This window comes from Cicer arietinum, chromosome 2 (assembly GCF_000331145.2).
Source record: "Cicer arietinum cultivar CDC Frontier isolate Library 1 chromosome 2, Cicar.CDCFrontier_v2.0, whole genome shotgun sequence".
Lineage (NCBI taxonomy): Eukaryota > Viridiplantae > Streptophyta > Magnoliopsida > Fabales > Fabaceae > Cicer > Cicer arietinum.
In genome coordinates this window covers 35765248-35774311 of record NC_021161.2, presented here as the reverse complement: position 1 = coordinate 35774311, position 9064 = coordinate 35765248, and positions in this window count along the sequence as shown.

Sequence of the window (9064 nt, the reverse complement as noted above, 5' to 3'; positions counted from 1 at the left end):
TATATATATATATATATATATATATATATATATATATATATATATATGTCGGCCTAATGGACTTTTTTGTAAGCTTGAGTTTGATTGTTGACACCTAATTTTGTCCACTCTCCTTTTTTATTTGTAAAAAAATATAATAATAAACATTAAGGATATTTTGGACTTTTTGTTAATAAAATAAAATAAAAAATCAATTATTAGGGTTATTATTATGGTAGGTTTTTGAAAATGATAAAAATTACCTTAATGAGAATTATTGTATTCCAAAAAATTTAAATATAAATAAGAAGAAATTGAGTAGAAAAGTAGAAAAGAAAGATTGGACAAGCTAATAAGAAATTTCTCCTGTGCGGTAAATTTTTTTTTTCTCTTTTTTTTCCTCGTCTATTTTTTGACATTGTTGTTGTTATAGAGTTATTTATTTTATTGTTTTTTTTATATTATGCACATATGATATAAACAAGAGATTTTTTGGTTTCACGATCAAATTTTGAAATTAAATAATAAGAATCAAGTCGATTGTTGTATAATCATTTACATCTTTATCAAATATGTGATCTCTCTTCTTTATTTTGTTTTCTTTCTTGTGAAACTGCTCTTGGCTTTTTATCCTTTACAATTTGTAAAAGTCAAAAAGTAGTAAATATATTTCCTGAAAATAAAATGATACACAAATCAATATACAACACATCACTCATATTATTATTATTATTATTACTATTATTATTATTATTATTATTATTATTATTATTATTATTATTATTATTATTATATTTCGATATATATATATATATATATATAAAGTAAAATTAATAATAAAGTCGATCACATAAATATTTTTTACCCAAGAACTACGTGTGTTTTGATTTTTTTTATTGCACCTGGTGATACGTAGGAGTAATGTCTTCTCCTTGTAAAACCAAATTAATAAAAAAAAAATTATTTTCTTATTAATTTAAATAATTTATTTTTCTTTGTATTCTTTTTAGGGGTAAAAATAAATAAATAAATAGTTTGTATACAATTAATTATAGGGTAATCGTTTTAACGGACGTTGTAGAGATGTAATACTTTTCCTACTCGTAATCGACTCCCGAATTGAAACATTTGGTTCAAAAATTATTATTTTAAGTTTTATCCAATTTTTCCTTTAATAAAAATAAAATTGGCGGCGACTCATTTTTTTGCAGATAAACTGAACGCGACAGCTGACGACTCCACTAGGGATGTTGGATACTCAAGTTCAACCTAATTAATTGTATATAATTATTTATTTATTCTTATTTATATTACCTCATCTTGTTTTTATTTGTTTTAATTATTTAATTATATATTTATTGTGAATAAAATTATGGTGATTCTTTTTTATTTATTTATGATTTATATATATTTATGATAATCTGCGTATTAATTATATGTATTTATGGTAATTTATTTTAATTGTGGAGGTATACATGTATTTATGGTCATTTGTTCTAATTGTGGTATTTTTCATTTATTTGTGGTAATTTATGATAATTTTTTCTAATTATTGTCATTCTTTTATTTTTATTTATTTATGACAATTTATCTATTAATTATATGTATTTGTGTAAATTTATTCTAATTGTGATGATTTTTTAATTTTTATATATTTAGGGTAATTTATATGTATTTATTGGTAATTTATTTTAATTGTGGTGATTTATTTATTTTATTTATTTCTCTACGCACTATTACACACTTACAAGTGGACTCTATACCTGAGCTGAGCGTAACCTAAGATAAATTAGAAAATATGTAATGATAATCTTCTGGAACATTTTGTTTGGTTGTCATAAAAGTCTCACCTAGAGTTGACATTTTTTAGAATATTTCCGTTTTAATAATTTACCTAGTATTTGCTTTAATATTTTATAATTGAATTTTGTGCTTTATGAACATATATAGAATCATAGAGTCACCTATAGTGAAGATTCACGTTAAAGATCATAGAGCATTCAAATAAGAAAAGAACCCTATAGGTCACGTGCATATTTGAGAAGGAAAAAAACCTACTATATCTATATCTCACATTTATCATAATGCATCGCATAATCATACATGTTTCATCTTTTTATTTTCATTTTACAACATGTGTTTCTTTAAAAATAAAAAAGTCATTGCATATTAGGAGATAGTAAATTTTTTTAGTTAATTACATAATCGTTGCATTTATTTTTTTTACATTCTCATAACATTTTTCTACAAGAAAAAATATTAAAAAAAAAAGTATCATGACATCCTTACTTGACATGTTCCCGAGTTAAAATCATGGATGATTTGGAATAAACAAAGATGATCTAAACCACTTGAAATATGGCTAAAAGATTGGAAATCTTACAAACCTTCGATACTTGAAATCATGGGAATCCTTCATGGAAAAAAGTATATCATGGAGAACTCATGTGTTACCCCTTGATTTCATAAGTCTAACAATTGTCACATTTTAGTCTACTTTCTAGTTATACTCTATCTCAAGTCACTTGTCCACAAGATTTGAACATGATACTAATTAAATTCATATTCATCATTCACCCCCTGACTTTTGGGTCATGAACATATTTCATTGGCTTTCGCCACAAGTAAATCTCTAAAAGTTAGGTTGTCTATGTTGAACTTTCATCACTACCGCTTATTACTTTGATGTCGTGAACAATTCATCAATCTAAAACATGGTAAATCTTGTATGAACTTTTGAGGACTATTGAAAAAAAACCTTGATTAAACACAACTTTGAAGACATTGACTATGTTCTCCTATATATATCCAAGGAGCAAGGTCAACAATGGAAATATTATCAAGTTTCCCCATGATCCTTAATGTTATTTAATTTGGTTCTAAAACATTGATCATATTGATGTGCCTAAAGTTTTATGATACTTCATTGTATAATCAACACACTTTTGTTCCTCAATATTTTGAATATCAATAAGTGCATTTTGTATTGTTCCGTTTTCCATTCTCACCCATCATATATTTCACAATCTCTTACCCAACATTATTTGTCTTTCTGTTCTTTAAACCATATACCAACCATATTTGGAAGTAGTCAAATCATAAATAAGTTTTCTAAAATCTCATACATAATTTCAATTATGCTATAAATTCGACTGAATGTGAGGACGATATAAATAAAACTCGCTATTTGGATGGACCTCGATATATTGAGGCATGGAATTAATGTCACATTAATCCCCTAGAAAAGTGGTTTTATCTTAATCATTGTCTAAATGTGTTTTGGATATACCAATCACGTGGGGGAATTTGAAGTTTGTACCATGGGTATTTGATAGCGTTTTACCAAGTGTACATAATCGTTGCAAGTAATAATTAAAATGGTAGTACCGAGTGTCAAACTCAAGGATTGCGTTTTACTATTGAATTATGTTTAATTACGAAAATTGAACAAAAAGCTTTTGATTTGATTGAAATAATATTTAAAACTAACAATGGTAATAAAATCGATCATTTATACTACGAAAAATATCAGGGATGAGTTTCACTTTGAATACAATCTTGGTGTCTTATTTGATCCTAATTATTGAATTCCTTTATTGAATTATTACCGAATTCTCTTTATTACTATTGCCCTAATGTCTTAGTGACAAAACCTTTAATTTCAAAGTAACCCCTAATTCTTTAGTAGATTTAAGATTAGAACTAAGCATTACTGTACAAGAATTCTTTTTTTTAAACTATTGCCCCTGCAACTAATTTAATTGGTCTCATGATCTGCATATATCCATATACTACAAATTCATGAATTTCTCATCTCAAGCATTCGTAAAGTTCACTTCCGTTTCAAAATATGAATCGCAGAACATTTTAATGTTAATCAAACAATAAAAAGCATTAAGCACATAGATGAGAAAAATAATTCAATAAACTCATTCATATAACTAGAAATTAAATCAGAAAAATAAGGGTTTCATTTTGTTACACTCATCCTTAACAAACAGGGTTTAGTTACTCTTGACAGAGATAAAAAAGATAAAGATTATAGAAGAATTACAAGAAAGATTCATGAATGATTCTTGATAAAACTACTCCAATGGTGTTAGAAACGATCATCTTTGAGTTTCTATGCTAGGACACAAGTCTCCAAACTTCCTAATAATAAAAAAGATATCTAGAAAGTGAAACAAATGTATTTTAATGAATGTTGTCGCGTGCCACGCGCCCCAGGCGCAGCTTTTGTGCTTCAAGCGCGTCCCGACAAAGGCTTCAGCCTGAAAATGCACCTCAGGCGCGACTGTTGCGCTTCAGGCGCACAACTTCTTATGTTTGACGTTTTCTGCATTTTTGCTCCTCTTTTGAATCTGCATTGGGTTCTAGTGTCTTCATGAAAGTTGTAGCTATGAATCTTAGATTTCATTTTCACTTGGTTTGACTCCAATTGGATATCTACAACTCCAGCTATGACTGAAATACTCTACATAGGTCATGTTGATTTCTCACCAAAATTCCGCACTGCATTAAAACAAAGTAACAACACAAAACTCCAAAAAATCTCTACTTAATCAAGAAAATAAGAACATGCACATTTCATTAAATCAAAGAAATAAAATTAACAAAATATATCAAACAACTCCTTAAATTAACTAATGAATAAAAGATAAATAAGACTAAAAACAATGAAAAATATGCATATGATGAAGAGTCATCAGTATTCTAGCCGCCTACGAATCGAAAATGAAAGTGTTGAAAGTATGTGAGACTTGAACATAATCCTCAATCAACTAAATCAAGAATGAAAAAACTGGAATAAGAAGATGATCATTTTATATATACATATTAGACAAATGTCTAAAAAAAAATTGATGTCATTTTTCACTATGTTCGTCAATAATATAATCAGCTAGCTGGTTGTAGCTACTTTGTCTTCAATATTCAAAGTAAGTCATGATGAAGAATAATCACTCACAAGAATGAAAGTCACGACTATCCTGATTACTATCAAATGTAGAAGAAAAGCAAGATGGAAAGTTCTCGTACCAAACATTACCTCGTAACTATAGAATACCATCTGCGAGTATCAAACTATAACTGGGGCACCATTTGTTTCTTATTATATAGAATAAAGGCAGTGTGACCCACTCAAACAAAAATCCCTTTATCAAGAGTATTGACATGTGTTGATCGACTGAATTCAATTAAAAAAAACGCCGACTGCTTCATTTCATGGACAATTATTTCAAAAGATCTTAAAGAAAGAACATATGAACTTCAGAGCTTCAAAAGGAAGAATTAATGCTCAAGAAGATTTCATATATCTAAAAGGACTAGCATGACAAGTGGACTCCCAATTATATGAGCCTCAATGCCATAAAAAAAAAATACTTTCAAGTGTGGCTTTGATCCACACCAATATGGATCGAGAAGATATATCACTACTTGCACACATTGATGTTTCCAAAAGTATTACATCTAAAGGAAGACCCGCTAGGTGTAAAAGCCAAAAGGATGATCTAAGCAAAAATCAAGGTATAAAAAATGAATAAAAACTAGCTTGGTTGAAAACCCGAAAGGGCAACCTAGGAAAAATTAGGTTACAAAGTTGAATAAAGACCCGTTAGAACGAAATCCCAAAAGGGCGACCTAGGAAAAAATGAGGGTGCAAAAATCAATGAAGACTTGGTAGGTCGAAAACCCAAAAGGGCGACCTAGCACTAGTAGAAAATTGAGTTTTTAATTCAGCTGATTTAAGTCGGTTATGTGCCACCAGACTTAACAAATGAGACAGAGGTATATTTAAGTCGGTTGCCCATATAAACGAGTTAACAAAATGAGACGGTGACAATTTTTGTAAATATGTGAAACACTATTAACACAGTTAGATTGACAACCGACTTAAGAAATACGGTAAAATATTTATGCCATTTAATAAAATGAGGTGGTGGCAATTTTGTAAATATTTATGCCATTTAATAAAATGAGGCGATGACAATTTTGTAAATATTTAACACTTGTCTAACGTGGGTATATTGATAACCGACTTAAGGATAAAACATAAAATGACGCGGTGTTAATTTTGTAAATATTTATGTCATTTAATAAATGAGGCGGTGGCAATTTTGTAAATATTTAAAACTTATTTAATGCTGTTATATGGATAACCTATTTAAGGCAGGTTAAAAAAAAATAAAAGATGTCGTGTATTTAGCGTTTTATCTTCCCGCTCCGATACCATTGCGCTCTAAACCTCTTTCTTCCATTCGTAACCTATGTATCGTGAAACACCTACAACTTGGATTCGACTTTACAACCGTTGCCGTTTTATTGTCATCACTTCATCAATTCATTAAGACATGTTTGATTCTCAAATTAAATTACATATTTTACATATTTCATTTTTTAGAATTTGTGTGTGGACATAACAGGGAGCAAAACAGTAGTATTTTATATAGAAAGCGTATAGATAGTAAGGTGTAAACTTATAAATGTAGTATTTTATTTTATGTATTAAAGACATTAGACATGAATATTTTTAGGGTGAGTTTGTTTTAGAACGGAGGGATTGCAACGTTCTTTTGTTTAATCTAAATCAATTAAGTTCGCCCTTTTATTTTTTGGCTGAAAAACACTCTTCAATAAAACAATTAAAAATATACAATAACAATAATATTCTACGTAGAAAGCCAGATAAGAGATATGCATCACCATTTTAAGCCTTTAGAATTTAAGTTGGAACATGGTGGAACTAGTTTTTTTTTCCTTCCATTGAAAGATGTTATAGAGTTGTGTATGGGTAAAGAAGAGATATGCATCACCATTTTACAAGTTTGGCTAACGTAAGTATGTTTTATTTGTAAATTTTGCCAAATTATGAATTTCATTTATAATGAAAATTAAGTTTCATATCTTAGGTATCTACATCGTCGTTGTGTTGACTTAGGAAAAAGTGAAATGTATGGATTTATTGATCCAAGTTTCATCCAAAGTGAAAATGATTCAACTAATGCTCAAGTACACATTCAAAAGAAGTTGTACGAGAAAAAAGAACTTGTTACTGATAGCGTTTCAGCAAGTGTACTGAATCGTTGCAAGTAATAATAAAACGGTAGTACCGAGTGTCGAACTCAAGGATTGCGTTTTACTATTGAATTATATTTGATTACTAGAATTGAACAAAAAGGTTCCCAAGTTGATTGAAATAATGTTTGAAATTAACAACAATAATAAAATTGATCTTTTATAATGAGAAAAATGTCAGGGATGAGTTTCACTTCGAATCCAACCTTGGTGTCTAATTTGATCCTAGTTACTGAATTCCTTTATTGAATTATTACCGAATTCTCTTTATTATTCTTGCCCTAATGTCTTAGTGACAGAACCTTTAATTCCAAAGTAACCCCTAATTCCTTAGTGGATTTAAGATTAGAATTAAGCATTACCGTATAGAAATTCTCTTGTAAATTATTGCTTTGCAACTAATTTAATTGGTTTCATGACCTGCATCTATCCCTAGACTACAAATTCATGAATTTCTCATCTCAAGCATTCGTAAAGTCCACTTCCGTTTCAAAATACAAATCGTAGAACATTTTAATGTTGATCAAGCAATAAAAAGCATTAAGCACAGAGATGAGAAAAACAATTCAATAAACTCATTCATATAACTAGAAATCAAATCAGAAAAATAAGGGTTTCATCTGGTTACACTCATCCCTAACAAATAGGGTTTAGTTACTCATGACAGAGATACAAAAGATAAGGATTAAAGAAGAATTACAAGAATGATTCATGGATGATTCTTGATAAAACTGCTTCAATGGCGTTAGAAACGGCCGTCTTTGAGTTTCTATGCTAGGGCACAAGTCTCCCAAGTTCCCCAGAGTCAAAAAGATCCCTAAAACAGTAAAAATCTGCGTTTTTATGGTTGCTGGTGCGCGTCGCACGCCCCAGGCGCGGAAAAACGCGCTCTAGGCGCGCGTTGGCAGAGTCCAATCCTGAGAAATGCGCTCCAAGCGCTCCAGGACGCGCTCCAGGCGCATTTCATCTGTTGTCTGATGTATTTTGCATTTTTTTAATCTTTTGCGTCTGAATTGGGTCCCGGTGTCTTCATGAAAGTTGTAGATATGGATCTTAGCTTTCATTAGCACTTGGAGTGACACTAATTGGACATCTAGAACTCCAGATATGGCTGAAATACTCCACATATGTCATGTTGATTTTTCACCAAAATTCAGCACTGCACTAAAACAAAACGCAATGTAAAATTACGACAAATTCCTACTTAATCAACGAAAGAAAAACACAAAAAAATTTATCAACTCAAAGAACAAAAATCGACAAAATATATCAAATAAATCCTTAATTTAACTGATGATTGAGGATAAATAAGACTAACACAGTGGGAAAATATGCATATGATGAAGAGTCATCAGTTACCTAGCACCTTATCTCATAAAGTAAGTATTTTCTATTATAGTCATCGTTTATAATAGAGAAAATTGAATATAACATATATTTAATTGTGTATTGTAGTCGTCATTGGCAATTGCTTATTATCAATCCTAAGGAGCGCAATATAGTCTTTATATGTTCATTGGGAAGGAAGCCAGATAAAAAAATATGTCAAATTGTTGATTTGTAAGTATTTAATTTATTTATATTGTTCATAAGTATTGTAATATATTTTATAACACAATTTCAATAATTATTTTTATTTTGTAGAGCTTTTGAAGGTTATTATAAGTTGCTAGGTTTAAGAGTTAAACCGAAGATAACATGGAGTTTTCCTATAGTAAGTTGTTTAAAAACAAAAACTTTATTTATAATATTATAAAATTTTTATGCATTTAACATTTTTTATTTATTTCAATTTTAGAGTCAAAGACAAGCTTCAAATTATGAGTGTGGCTATTATGTCATGTTACATATGTGGAACATTGTAACAGCTGGTATTGTTGATTCATGGATGCAAGTAAGCTTTCGAAGGTTATTATAAGTTGCTAGGTTTAAGAGTTAAACCGAAGATAACATGGAGTTTTCCTATAGTAAGTTGTTTAAAAATAAAAACTTTATTTATAATATTATAAAC